The sequence below is a fragment of the Mirounga leonina genome, unplaced genomic scaffold (genome assembly GCF_011800145.1).
Source record: "Mirounga leonina isolate KUSES-001 unplaced genomic scaffold, KU_Mleo_1.0 Mir_180, whole genome shotgun sequence".
Taxonomy (NCBI): Eukaryota; Metazoa; Chordata; class Mammalia; order Carnivora; family Phocidae; genus Mirounga; species Mirounga leonina.
In genome coordinates, this window is record NW_023270469.1 from 11,779,045 (window position 1) to 11,793,925 (window position 14,881).

Genomic DNA, 14,881 nt, shown 5'->3' on the forward strand with positions numbered 1-14,881 from the left:
ACGTAATGGACTGAGCCACCCAGGCGTCCTGTGAATACACTTCTATAAAACATCTGAACATGAGCTGTTATAATAGAGTTGTTTGGTCATGAATTGTACCATTATTTTATAGATACTTGTCAAATAGTCCTACTTCTCATGATTTTGGGGTTTTTTTTAAACGTGTTTTTTTAAGATTGATTTTATTTATTTATTTATTTGAGAGAGAGAGTGAGAAAGCATGAGCATGAGCAGGGCTGGGAGGAGGCAGAGGCAGAGGGAGAGGGAGAGGCAGACCCCCTGCTGAGCAGGGAGCCTAATGGGGGGCTCATTCCTAGAACCCTGAGATCATGACCTGAGCTGAAGGCAGACTGAGCCAAAGGCAGACGTTAACCGACTTGAGCCACCGAGGTGCTTTTTTTTTTTTTTCTAAAGCAATTAAATTGATTGAACTCCTGATATCTTCGTTTTCTTACTGAGGTGAAATTCACAAAACAAAATTAATTTAAAGCATACATTCAGTGATATTTAGTACATTCATATTGTTGTGCAGTCATCACCCTGATTCCTTTTTATGTTTGTGTATAGCAATGAAAAAAATATGTATAGGCCCCTAGAGCTTTGTATGTGCTGACAGGGCAGGCTTTTCATTGGCTTCAGAGTTTGTGCACTCCTGCTAGAGGTTGGTTAGTTGCATCCAGCAGCCACGCAGTTGATCCATTGGGTTTTAAATAACTGGTCTATTAAAGCCCATTGTCTTACCATAATTGCACCAAATAGGAGCTCTAAAATTATTCATGCTGCTTTAATTTGGGGATAAGGGGGCAACTGTTTCGTACTAGAGATTCTTAAAATGTCCTCATAATTAAACAGATGCCTTTTTAAAATTCTGCATAAAAATGTTGCATACTCGGGGCGCTTGGGTGGCTCAGTCGTTAAGCGTCTGCCTTTGGCTCAGGTCATGATCCCAGGGTCCTGGGATCGAGCCCCGCATCGGGCTCCCTGCTCGGCGGGAAGCCTGCTTCTCCCTCTCCCACTCCCCCTGCTTGTGTTCCTGCTCTCGCTCTCTGTCAAATAAATAAATAAAATGTTTAAAAAAAAAAAATGTTGCATACTCATTACGCAGTCTACTCAGCTGTCCAGTTGTCAGCTGAATTATTCCCTTTCCTTTGCCTCCTTAGGAAATCAACCTTGCATGAGCTGATCTTTCATTGATTGATTTACAGTGGTATGGCGAAAGAATAGGTTTAGTCAATATTAGGAGATTGATCATTTTTAGCTCATCAGGCCACCTTTGAGGGTTCTTTCTACTTAGTTTATTAGCTAAGGTAGTTCCAAAGCTTAGTGCTTGGTTTCTATTTAGAAGCTTTTAAAATAGTTGGGCTAGTGTTGAGGTCATGAAATCCTTCCCAGGCTGCCCTCACGTGCTCTGGGGCTTCGTGCTCCCCTTAAGACTGTGGGAATTGCCCCAGCTGTTTTCTCATGGACATATATTTTCTCTCAAATTCCTTCCCATCTTGGAACAATTCCATTAGCAATTGTTTCTCATCGCTACGGTGTGGACCAGCACCTTTTTTGCTGGAGAAAAACAGAGTCAGCACATTAATGTGAGGGAGTCATAGCCAGGCTTTTCCCAGGCCACTGGAGGGCTGCTCAACAAAGGATCTGCCATTAAATCAGAGAGAGAACATGTGCGAGCAGAGAAAACTGCCTGTCTCGTGCCACCAGCACCAGCATTTTGTTCTCTAACCAGCTGAAATGTGAAAGGGTTTTTGTTGATGGTATTTAGAAATGCTTACTGTCATGCAATAGAATCTTTACATTTAGCCCAGAGGGTTTTTTTTCCATTTTCCCAAGAACCAGGCTCATCTCCATCGTCCCCAAGAACAACCAGAAGTTGGCACTCAGGGAGCATGTTCACTGATGGATCTGACCTTAAATCTGGTTTTCTTCCAAGGAGCTGAGAGTGCTAAATCAAGGAGACTGCTGTGCTCATTTTAGCAGCTCTGCAGACTTGCTGCCATTGGACACGGGCTGCCATTTCACCAAGGACAGGGCTTCTCAACCTCCACACCCCTGACATTTGGGCTGGATTGTTCTTTCTCATGGAGAGCTGTCCTGTGCATTACAGGATATTTGGCAGCATCCCTAGCTTCTGTCCACTGGGTGCCCATCATACCTCTTTCTTCTCCAAGTTGGGACAACCAAAAATGCCTCCAAATGTTGCCAAATGTTCCTGGGGACAAAATCGCCCAAGATTGAGAATTACTGAGCTAAGGGTTCTCACAAAGGCAAGATGAAGGTTCCTGACTCTTAACCCAGCCACTAACCTCAAAATTTTTTTTTTTCCTCCCGAGTAAGAGCCTAGAGAAAGGATTCCTATCCTGCTTTTGTGTGCAGCTCACGGCGGGCATGCTGCTGTGTAAGAGTCAGTCTGAACTGTACCTGGATTTGGCTTTGGCATCCACTGGGGATGGTCTATTAAGGCAGCAGCATGACCTCCTTACTACCTGCCCCTCTTACTCTAAACAAATTTTTATGGTCTTTCTGTTAATGAGTCAGCTGGTAAAGAAAACACTCTTCTTTTGCCAAAGCTGTTGTGAAGCTGAGACCGCAGAGTTTTGTACTCATAAGTGCTTGTTGTACCACTGACTTGTTCTTCCTGGAGGTAGGGGGAGGATACCCGCGAAAATACAAGTGCCAGTATGGACTTGTGAGTAGCAGTTTTTCAAAGCAATATATCGGAGATTTTCCCCGACAATAATTAGAAAGTACCCCTGGTCTCTATTATCTTAGAGTAAAAAGTCAGCTGTGATATCAGATTATAAAACCCCTAGCTTGGCCACCTCCGCAAGTTGGTCATGGCAGTGTGCTAGAAACTGGGAACATCCTTGGTGTGGCCTGTGATACTCAGGCACCTGAGGTGCATATTTGAAGTGTTTAGGTTGAAAAGTGTGTGCTGTACAAGTACTCGGAATTAAGAAAATGCCACTAGGGTTTTAGAAGTAAAAGAGACCACGGGAAAGGAACGTGGAGAGGCCAAGGACCAGAGCAGAGTCCAAAGACTAGGCCTCTCGATTCCTGCAGCCAGCTCTTTCCACTTGCAGTATCCTGCCTCCTCAGCTGGCTGCTTGGGAAGAGAACTAAATTGAGCACCGAAAAGGAGTCTTGGAAGTGGTTGCAAAGGCAAGAGGTAGGAAGGAAACACAACCTCTCTACCTCCTCAGAAATGCTGTGGCCGCCTTTCCTTTTCTTGGCACCATGGAAGCTGTGTCAGCATTGCGGGTTTAGGGCTGGGAAGGGAGGGGGCACATCAGGTCTTTTCTCCCTCAGACCCTGCTGAAACCTGCTATTTGTAGTAAGACCAAAGAAGCCTTCCCAGGGCTTAATTGCCAAAGCAATGCCAAAGAGACAGGAGCGTGACTTATAATCCCCCCAGCTGAGAGGTTTTACTTTGGAGTTTGGCTGTAAGCTCTCTGCTAATCCAGCCAGTTGCTTATTTTGAAGAGAACTTGCCAGTCTTTTGACAGTGTAATGATTGCATGATCTTTCGTGGTGTTCCTCAAGGTAGATGCCAGGCTCAACACTACAAAATAAAGCCTTTCTGAACATTATAGCAAAACCAGTTGGATTTCCATAGGGTTATTGATGGCTTTGAATCCATTTGGACTATGAACAGTAGGTCACAGTCAAGAGCAGGAGCCATCAAGGGGAGTGGTAGCTGCTGGTACGTGATGCAGGCCAATGGGCAATCACTGCTGAAACTTGCCTCACTTACAGCTATTAACATTTACATAAAAATTCATTTAAAAAGGAGTGCTTTGTCAGTAAAACCCAGCGAGGTTACACACAACATCATTAGACCATAATTAACTAGGAACAAAAAGCATTAGAACGTGTCCATGAGTAGAAGCCCCATGTTTGCCCATTGGGCCTTTGGGCCAAGTGTCACACCAGCCTGAGAAAAGAATAGTCATCAGGAAAATATTTTCTTTCCTTCCAAGCCAGGAAGCCGACTCACAATGGAGTCTGCTTCTCCATTCTGAATTTTGAGATGTGCAGGAAACAACCAGCCATTACCAGCTGAGGTTTTCCTGCTGATAAATGAACCCTGAGGCCACGGTGACCTGTCTTGTTAATGAGTTAATGAAGAATCTAGTCTTGGCGTTGACCCTCTTCTTAAAAGCTTTCTGTGGAGCTGAAACAACATTCCTCTAATTTATGAGTTAACTCTTTCTTACTTAGCAAATGAGAAACAGTTGGGGATTAAAGAACCCGAGTGGCAGAGAAAGCGCGGAGCCTACCGACTGGCTTCTCTTGCTTCATTTTTTTATTTCAGCATTAACTTCACTTGCAGGCAGGAATCTCATTTAAAAAATATTTTCTTCTTATTGCAGAACTGTAATAAAACTGATCTATTTGTTATGTTGCGTTTACCCCAAGGCAATGACATTTTATTGAAGAATTCCCCCCCCCCATTACTCTGACAAGAAACAGCTTTGAATTGAGCCAGATAGGTATTTGAGTTTTATGTGAATATTTCAGTGCAGGAAAGAGATATTTTAACTTCTGTAAGTAAACATTATTAACCTGGCATTTATTACAGGAGGCATATCCTCTCTTCAGCTTACTAGAGAGAAATAATCTCCTTTAAATCAGATTATCTTGGACAAGTCTTAGAAATTATTTCTTCTCCCAGATTATTTTTTCTTTTAGTAATTGGTTGTTGGTGATGTTCCATGATTCAAAGGGAGCCCCTGGGGGCCCCAGGGTTGTTGTGGATACCTCTGTCCCAGGGTCATTTCTCGGCTTTGCAGTTCTAGAAATATGATTTAATCAGTTAATTAGATATTGGTGAAATGATTCATGACAGCCATACTCCTAAAGCTGGTGTTACATTTGGTTTAGAAAATGTTTATTTAAAAAATAGAAGGAAAAAAGAAAACGATTATTAACTTACAATTACTATTTCATTAACCAGAAGAGTTTCTCTATTTTTTTTTAAAGATTTTATTTATTTATTTGACAGAGACACAGCGAGAGAGGGAACACAAGCAGGGGGAGAGGGACAGGGAGAAGCAGGCTTCCCGTGGAGCCTGCGGGGCTCGATCCCAGGACCCTGGAATTATGACCTGAGGCAAAGGCAGACGCTTAAAGACTGAGCCACCCAGGTGCCCTGAGTTTGTCTATCAAGACATCTCAAAACCAATACCTAGAAAATCATAAAAAGTAAAAGGAGGCTTAGTTTGGCAAGCAAAGGAAAAAAAAAAGGGATCCATCATCTTTTTTTTTTTTTTTTGAAGATATTATTTATTTGACAGAGAGAGAGAGCAGGAACACAAGCAGGGGGAGTGGGAGAGGGAGAGGCAGGCTTCCCGCAGAGCAGGGAGCCCGATGCGGGGCTCGATCCCAGGACCCTGGGATCATGACCTGAGCCGAAGGCAGACGCTCAACGACTGAGCCACCCAGGCGCCCTGGGATCCATCATCTTAAAGACACCTCATATATATGCCCATTTTGAGACTGGGAAGGAATCTTGTATTCTACTATAAGACACATATCTGTCAGGTGTTTGGTATTCGTGGCTCATATTTAGAACCCTCTCTCCCTGGTCAGTGCTATATGGCCACTGCTGAAGTGTCTTAAGATGGTAAATTGAACACATGCCACCACACATGTGCCCCAAATCCCTAAATATATCAGAAAGATATGTCTTTACCAGTGGTGAAAAAAAGAATGTCCTGATTAATCTAGAAATTTGAGGAATTCCTGAAGGATAGAAGGCAGGTGGAATCCTATTAAAGTAGAAGTCAGTCTTTTTTTTTTTTGAAAAGATTTTATTTATTTATTTGACAGAGTGAGAGCACAAGCAGGGGGGGCAGCAGGCAAAGGGAGAAGGAGAAGCAGGCTCCCCACTGAGCAGGGAGTCTGATGCAGGGCTGGATCCCAGGACCGCGGGATTATGACCTGAGCCGAAGGCAGACACCTAATGACTGAGCCACCCAGGCGCCCCTAGAAATCAGTCTTAAAGCCCCGTGTGTCCCATCCCTCCCTGTGATTACTGGATATGGGCTCTGGTGAATAGATTTATATACTGGGGATCTGAAACATCAGAGCAAGTGCATAGCTCAGAGTCACCAAACATCAGACAAAAACCAACATCAGTCATAAAAGCTCCAAATTCAAGAAATTGAGAAGCTAACACGGGAAGATCCAAGTAAATAGAACATAAAGAAGGAGACTTTTTTAAAAAAATTATTTATTTTCAAGAGAGAGCAGGGGAAGGGCAGCTGGAGAGGGAGAGGCAGAAAATCTCAAGCAGACTCCGCGCTGAGCGCACAGCCTGACTCAGGGCTCAATCTCATGACCCTGAGATCATGACCTGAGCTGAAACCAAGAATCAGATGCTTAACTGACTGAGCCACTCAGGCACCGCATAAAGAAGGAGACTTTAAGGAAAGTGTGCTTATACCCTGAAAAGGATAAAAAAAGAATATTGCATTCATGAAACAAGAACAAGCTATTGTGGGAAAGAATGAAGTTTATTTCCTAGATCTTGGAAATAAAACATGGTGGTTTAGCTAGAACCTTCTTAAAGGGGCTGCATAGTATAATGGGTACAACTAAAGCAAATTAGAGAACAGGAAGAAAGAGCCAAAGAATTCTCCTAGAATATAAAATAACAAAAAGAGATAGAGTGACAGAATAGCGAATACAATAATGGGTCATTTCAGAAGTTCCAGGGTTTATCCAGTGAGTTCTGAGAGAAGAGAAAATGGAGGGAAACACACCCAAAGAAATAAAAAAAATTTCCCAAACAGAAGAAAAGCAAAAATCCTTAGAATGGAAGGGTTCACCAGAGTGCCCACTGTGAATTTATCAGTGTGAGAAGACTCACATTTTACATGTTAAAAAGAGAACTCCAGGCCCAAGGTAGTCCCCTGCAAACTGAAGTGCAGATTCAGCCTCCCCTGGAGTGGAATTTTACCACAGTATATCTGGAATTTTCTGGTTGGCACCTGTGAAGTAGTCTGCATGTTCTTGCTCTCCATCCCTCAAAGGAAGATAAGGTAATCTGCATAAAGCCTCCGAGAAGGTAATCCAGCCCTAAACAGTCCTTTTCGTTTGCCAATCAGTTTCTGCCCCACTTCCGTATAAATACCTTCATTTTGTACAACTCCTAGGAGCTCCCCTCTACTTGCTAGAACGGATGCTGCCTGACTCATGAATTGATTAATAAAGCAAATTAGATCTTTAAAATTTACTCTGTTGAATTTTGTTTTTTAAAAGCACATATAACAGAAGTCTCAGAACATGAAAGATAAGGAAAAATCCCAGAAACTTCCAGAGAGACCACACAGTCCAGCCAATAAAGAAGCCAGAATCAGGTTGGCATCAGAGTCTTATTGGCAATATTGATGCAAGAAGATGATCACCCAACAAACATTATCATGGTTCTGGGGCGCCTTCTGCTTTTAGGAGGATGAAGAGTCAGAGTGTCTTTCTTGCACTGGGTGTTTCTCAAGGGCCTTTAATTCCAAATAATCAATGCCAAAGTGGCATATTTTGCGGTTACAAACTCTGAACCCCTACAGTTTCAGCTTCTTTGATGAATGATCCCTTGACCTTCTGCCTTCATGGGAAACTGGGCCCACTGGTCCTGTAGAGCAGCCTCAGGCAGAAGCTGGTTTTTATCTCCTGTGCTTCACATTTCCCAAGACCTGAAGGTGAAATTCATGTCTTCCATATACCCTGTCACTGCTTCCAAATTCTCTTTCCTCCTTCTTCCTGGATTTGCTATTGAGGTTAGTGGAAGTACTAATATATTCAAGCTACAAAGGGTAAGAGGAAGTGATCAGAGAGTAGAACCTTTGAAATAAGGTTGTGGAGGTTTGTTGGTATCAGAGAATGCCCGTGGGGATAGGTGGCTGAGTTGGGCTAAAGAAAAAGTTACTTGGGGGGCCTGGAGGCTCACTTGGTTGAGCATCTGACTCTTGGTTGTGGCTCGGGTCATGGTGTCGGGGTTGTGGGATTGAGCCCCATGTCGGGCTCCTAGAACAGCGGAGTGTCCGCTTGGGATTCTGTCTCTCCCTCTGCCCCTCCCCCCCAAATAAATAAATCTTAAAAAAAAAGTTACTTGGCTCTGAGAAAGTTAAAAATTGAGAGGCCAAGTTTGGATCATCTGTGGATATTGAAGTCACCTGACAGAGGGAGGACAAGCGCAAGCAAGTGGGCTAAAGTCGAGAGAGACAGGGAAGTAGCTGGACAAGTTAGTAGGTGTTAAACAGTGATGAGGGACAAAGAGCAGGGAAGCCTGGGGTGCTCGCTTGCTCTCTAAATAAAGAAACCTTAAAAAAATATATCACCCACCTTAATGGGGGAGTCTCTTTTAACAGAGACATGTGGCTCTCCATGTTTGTAGTGGCAAAAGATCATCATTGACAGTCCATCAGGAGTGATTGCCAGATAAATTATGGTACTTCCATACAGTAGAACAAAGGAATGAGGATATGCTTTATGTACTCAGAGGTCGTAATCTCTGAAATATATAAATAAGTGAAAAAAGCAAGGACTGGAATAGTGCAGGGACCATACAATCATTTATATTAAGAAGGGAGAGAGAATATATACAAATATATGCCTTGTTTGGAAATGCATGAAATGGCTCTGGAAGGAGGAAACAGGATTTTTAAAATTTGATTTGCAGAGCTTTATTTCTGGACTCAAACTAAATATATGGAGATTTGCCACAAGATCAGGTAGGAAGTTAAGTTCTACCTACAGAGCTAGGAAATCAGCTACTGAGGTGTAGTCTGTGAATTGTCAATGTTCACATATGCAGAGAACAACTCTGGAAGGACACAAGAAACTAGTAACAGTGGTTACCTCAGAGAAAAAAGAATTGATGACTAGGGGACTGGTAAGATGTTATATTTGCTCGGTCTCTTTTTGATCATTTTGGATTTTGACCAGTTGCAGAATCCAAGTAAAGGTTTAAGTCTACCCCCCGTCCCCCACCAATGGCAAAGAGTCACTGTCAAGACTTCTGGCAAATATGAACTTCATGTTCTACTAGCTCAAACATTTCATTGTAAATCAAGAGATCTGGGGCCTTTGAAACCTGACCAGAGGACAGATTACAGCATTTGTAAGATGGCAAGGCCAACGCAAAATAGATGGCTGGCTTCAGAAGGATCACTGAATTAGTTGACTCCATGGACTGTCCCCACTGGGAGACTAATTTTAGGAGCACCTGAGCCCATTTCTCAGCTCCCGTATGTGTACCCTCAGCCCATCAGTTGACCTGGTCAAGAGGCTTTTTCTTGGTCTCCAGACTTGTTTTGATAGGGTTTGCATTGTGCTGGGAGTGTCCCCCTTTCATTTCTTGTGTAGCCTTGTTTTGACAATTTCACGTGCATAGTCAAAGATCCCATCTTTTTTCCCCTCTCCCCGCCTTGCGATGGAAACCTCCTCCACCCCTGCACCGCCTCCAGCTCTTGGCTTCTGTAGCACCAGACAGGACTGCTGGCCCGCAGCTGTTTTGGGGGAGAAGTGCAGATGTTCTCTAGAGCTTTTCAGGCTGGCAGGATGGTCTGAACAGGTGGGATTGCTGAAACAGTTTACCCTTATTATTATCCTCTTTCCTGTTCCTTTTCCCCTGTTTCTATTGTTTTAAGGGGTTTTGTTTGGATTAATTAATTACAGGAGAGGGGGGGGAAAAAAGCAAACTTTGCCACAGCTGCAAGTAGGTCAGGAGCTCTAAGGAGGCAGCAAGTCAGGGATCAGTGGGAGGTAGTGGGGGTGGGGTGGTGATGATTGTTGGCCTTTCCAGATGATCAGGAGTAACTAATATTGCAATACCTCTGGGCCATGGAGGCGCTTGCAGAGCATTAATGATTAATAATGTTCGTGGCCTCTCACGGTTAAATTGGTCTCTCTGTGTCTCAGTCACTGAAGTAGAAAATGTGAAGGAGTGACTGCTCCAGGGTGGGGGCAGCCCACCCGGCAGATGAATTCGAGTGCAGTCCAGAAGCCGCACGGTTTTAACGCCTTGCTCTCACCACCATAACTTCCTTCCTTATTTTTTAATCAGCTTGTGGAGAGAGCAAAAAAAGGAATGGGCCATATAATAACCAGAATGTGGTATGAAGGCTTTAAAGACTTCCTCACCTTGCCTTTTTCACTTCCCTCCCCCAATTTAAAACAAAAACAAAAATTTGCTGGTTTGATGACCGTGTTGGTAGCATTTTAGGACTTCCCTCTCTGATTCTCATTTGATAGAGGCACGTTCCCTCTTAGCATTTCCTGTGATTTACCTCGGCTCTGCAGCACAGCATCTGTCTGAAGGGCGACCGTCAAAGATTGTGTCTCTTCTAAAATTTACCTTGCTCTCAGGCAATGGAATGAATATGGTTCTGCATTTGCTAAAGAAGAAATGCTGAGGGCGCCTGGGTGGCTCAGATGGTTAAGCGTCTGCCTTCGGCTCAGGTCATGATCTCAGGGTCCTGGGATCGAGTCCCGCATCGGGCTTCCTGCTCCTTGGAAGCCTGCTTCTCCCTCTGCTTCTCTCTCTCTCTCTGTCTCTCATGAATAAATAAATAAAATCTTTAAAAAAAAAAAAAAAAAGAAATGCTGATCACCTTGTTTCTTTAAATCTGTGACGTCACTACTTTTTTCCCTTTTATGTTGACCCAGTAGCCCTCCTCCTGCTCATCTAGAGATACCATTAACTGAATGGGCAGGTCACAGAACGGAAGAAAATATTTGCAAAATATATATCTGATATATATATACTTAAAATAACTATGACAAAAAAGGCAAACCAGTTTTTTAATGGGAAAAAATTACCATTTTACAAAAGATTACAGAATAAGCACATGAAAAAGTGTTCATCAGCATTAGTCATCAGGCGAATGCAAATTCAGACCACAGTAGATCTTGGCTCAGACCCCCTGAAATGGCTAAAATGAAAAGGACTGAAAGCACTGTGTTGGTGAGGTTATGGAGCAGCCGGAACTGTTGATGCGTTGCTGGTGGAAACCTAAACCAGGAGGGTTAATAATTTTGGCTATGTGTTTCACATTTTGTTAAGTTTAATGTATACCTATTCTGTGACACACTGTTCTACTTTTAGGTTTTCATCCAAAAGAAATTAAAACATGTCATGTCTAGGGCGCCTGGGTGGCTCAGTTGGTTAAGCGACTGCCTTCGGCTCAGGTCATGATCCTGGAGTCCCGGGATCAAGTCCCGCATCGGGTTCCCTGCTCTGCGGGGAGTCTGCTTCTCCCTCTGACTCTCCCCCTTCTCATGTGCTCTCTCTCTCATTTTCTCTGTCTCAAATAAATAAATAAAAAATCTTTAAAAAAAAAAAAAAACATGTCATGTCTATAAAACAAAAACCTGTATGAGAATGTTTTATTCACAGTAGCACAAAACTAGAAACAGCCCAGGTGCCTCTTGACAGGAGACTGACTAAACCAAGTGTGGGCAAACCAAGGAACAGGCCACTGGTACCCACAGCATGGACTGGTACCCATGGCGTAGATGAACCTCAGAAACGTGCTACATGAAAGAGCCAGACGCAAAAGAATAAATAAAGAAAAAGTTCAAAACATAATCTGTGATGATAGAAGTCAGAATGCGGGTGGAAATTGACGAAAAAGGAACTTCCCGGGATGATAGAAATATTCTGTGTTTTGACTAGGGGCGTGAGTTACACAGAGGTATGCATTTACTAAACTGGCAGATAAAATGTACCCTCAAACTGTGCATTTCACTGTATGTCATTTTCAGTGCCAAGAAATGGGGCAGGTAGGTGCTGTTGGAAAAGACAGAAGTGACATCCAGTGAGGCCTCTCTTCCTTACCTGCTGTCAGTGCAGGAATGCTTGAGCACAGGAGGGGGCCGAAGTGAGGGGACTGACTGCATTTGGCCGCCTTTGTGGGGGGCAAGTTTGAGGCACTGTGGAGTTTGATATTTTCTTCTAAGTCTGTGGCCCTCCGTGCCTGATAGCCCACCCAGAAGGTGGAGCAGTGCCTGTCAGCAGAGGAGGCCTGTCCCAAATAGCCGTGGAATGAGTGTCATTGCCCCTTGAAGTAGCCCTGGTGAATAAGACCCACTTTGTGTTTTTTTCCAGCTTTCAATAACTGGAATGTGCTTCATTTTGTCATCATAAGGGCTGGCTTGTCTGCCTGAGAAACAGTCTTCAGAATAATAGCAAAATTGTGCTACTTGGACTCAGTGTACTTGGGGATGGACAGTGAAGCTTGAGTGTTAATAAACTGAGGGGCATTCTCATCTTATGAGAGCTCTAAACAGTTTTATGCTCCTCAGATTTTAGTTAACAGCATACAGAACCTCCTGAGAAATAAATGTGATTCTGGAAAACCTTTGATATTAAGCATTGGAAGAATGTTTTAGCTTTCATCTCTTTTCATCATTTCAGCAGTGCACTCCCTGGGGAACAGATTGTTTCACCAGCTTTTCCAGTGGCTTGATCCTGCCCAGTGGGTTCAGAAACAGATGTAGAAGACAGAACCACTCTCTTCTTGGCCTCACCTTAATCCTCAGTCTAGGGGCAGGCACCTGGATGGCTCAGTCGGTCAAGTGTCCAACTCTTGGTTTCAGTTCAGGTCATGATCTCAGGGTCGGGTGATTGAGCCCTGTATGGGGCTGAGTGCGGAGTGTGCTTGGGATTCTCTGCCTTTCCCTCTCCTTTTTTTTTTTTTTTTTTTAAGATTATTTTGACAGGGAGGCGGAACACAAGCAGGGGAAGAGGCAGAGGGAGAAGCAGGCTTCCCGCTGAGCAGGGAGCCCGATACAAGGCTTGATCCCAGGACCCTGGGATCATGACCTGAGCCACCCAGGCGCCCCTCCCTCTCCTGCTCCTCCCCCAGCTTGTACGTCCTCTTTCAAATTAATAAAAATCTTTTTTAAAAAAATCCTCAGTCTATATATCCATCATTATTTTTGAAAACTAGCCTCGTGACTCCTCAGTGACATGGCCTGGCTAACCCAAATTGAGTCCACATACTTACCTGAATGTTTAGACAGCCCATTCAGTTTCTCTTCAAACTATAATGTTTGGGTAATTACTTAAATGGTAATGTGCTTCAGTGGGAGGCATCAGCAACTTTTTCTAAAATAATGACCCTCAAATCGCTGTATGCTCCTTGTATAGCCCTGAGCCCGGAGGTTGTGATTCAGGAGGCAGGATAGACCCCGGAGTTTGCATTTTTATTAAGCACGGGGGATTCTTGGACAATACTGAGAAACACTGCAAAAAGTTATACTGGGTGTTTGAGGGAGGAGCAGGGAGAGGATTTCATCCCTGAAATGTGTCTGGTGTCCTCAGGGGCTGTAGCTCCCTCAGAACCGTAATGAGGCTGTCGTTTTCTTTGTTTGGCTGGCATCAGTCTGGCCACTAGCATATGGCAGGAGTGTTAAGACATTTTGAATGAGTAAATACATTAAAGGAACAAGCAACCCATATGGAGAACACTGTCAAATTCTGCTCAATTCAGGTACTTCAGTGTTAAGGGAAGGATTGTACATGTAGAAAATCTTTACTAAGGATAAGCAGTAAGCAATGTGTTAAATGACATGAGCAGCAGAGGTTAAGTAAGAGGACACATTGCCAATCAGGAGGGCCAAGAGCCTAATACTGCCAGACTGATGGCTGCACGGAAAAATCCCTTTCTCTTCACTTCTGCTCAAGGAACATTAAGATGTATTAACCCAGGGGGCACCTGGGTGGCTCAGTCGTTGAGCGTCTGCCTTCGGCTCAGGTCATGATCCCAGTGTCCTGGGATCGAGCCCCCACATTGGGCTCCCTGCTCAGTGGGAAGCCTGCTTCTCCCTCTCCCACTCCCCCTGCTTGTGTTCCCTCTCTTGCTGTGTCTCCCTCTGTCAAATAAATAAATAAAATGTTAAAAAAAAAAAAAAAGATGTATTAACCCAGATTGGGTATCAAGTCAAAGTCATACAGGTGCATAGTTTGCAAAAGTCCAAAGTGCTGTTCAGTCTCCTGACTCAGTCCTGGGTCCTGCTTTCCAGAGGCAACCGCTTTAAACTCCTTTAGCTAGTTCTGGTATTTTTTGGTTCCTATTTTAAACTAATGTGTTTAGTGTACCATTATTTCTTAGTTTATCAATTTTAGACATTATTTATTAACTTCCTGTTAACTAGTTTTTAAGAAGCACCAGCTCCTGTTTTGCAAGAAGAGGAATAACCTCTTGTACTGCCCCACCCCTCAACATCCCAAGTCCTCCTTCTGGTCCCCCAGTTTAATGACATTGTCGTCACTGTAGTGTTGTTCACTACTGAGCCGGGATGTGGACTAACATAGTATTTCCTCTCGTGTGTGTGTGTGTATATATATATACACACACATATTTGTTAGTTGCTTGGTTTTTTATGTCCCTATCACAAATTTTTTTCCAAACTCTTTCAAAGGAGCTGTAAAATCCCTTTCAATACTGTTTTTGACTATGTCAGAAAATCTGTCATTTCCCATCTCCACCCCCCCCCCCCCCGGTCCCTTCTGGACCCTTCCACCTTCCTGCTCAAGTTGGGGCTCTTTGTTCTCTTGACTTTCTGTCCAGCTGTTTTATCCCTCTTTGTGTAGCTGTTCTGTTTCTTGGATCCCTTGTCCTCTTCTTTCTAGGTTTATTCTCCCATTTTGATAGAGCTCATCCTTCAGTAACATCCTGAGGAAATGGTTTATGGGGGATATATTTTTGAGACTTTGCGTTTCTGAAAAGGACTTTGTTCTAACTTCACATTTTATTACTGGTCTTCCTGGGTATGATGTTGTAGGTGGAAAATTATTTCTCTTTAAAACTGTGAAGACAGGGCGCCTGGGTGGCTCAGTTGTTAAGCGTCTGCCTTCGGCTCAGGTCAT

At 43.6% G+C, this 14,881-nt stretch overlaps 1 protein-coding gene across 1 annotated transcript in view; it reads left to right on the forward strand.

Annotated features, from left to right (window-relative positions):
- Positions 1 to 14,881, forward strand: part of CFDP1 (craniofacial development protein 1) — a 122,678-nt gene that overhangs the window by 80,672 nt on the left and 27,125 nt on the right. The gene's annotated exons all lie outside the window — the stretch shown is intronic.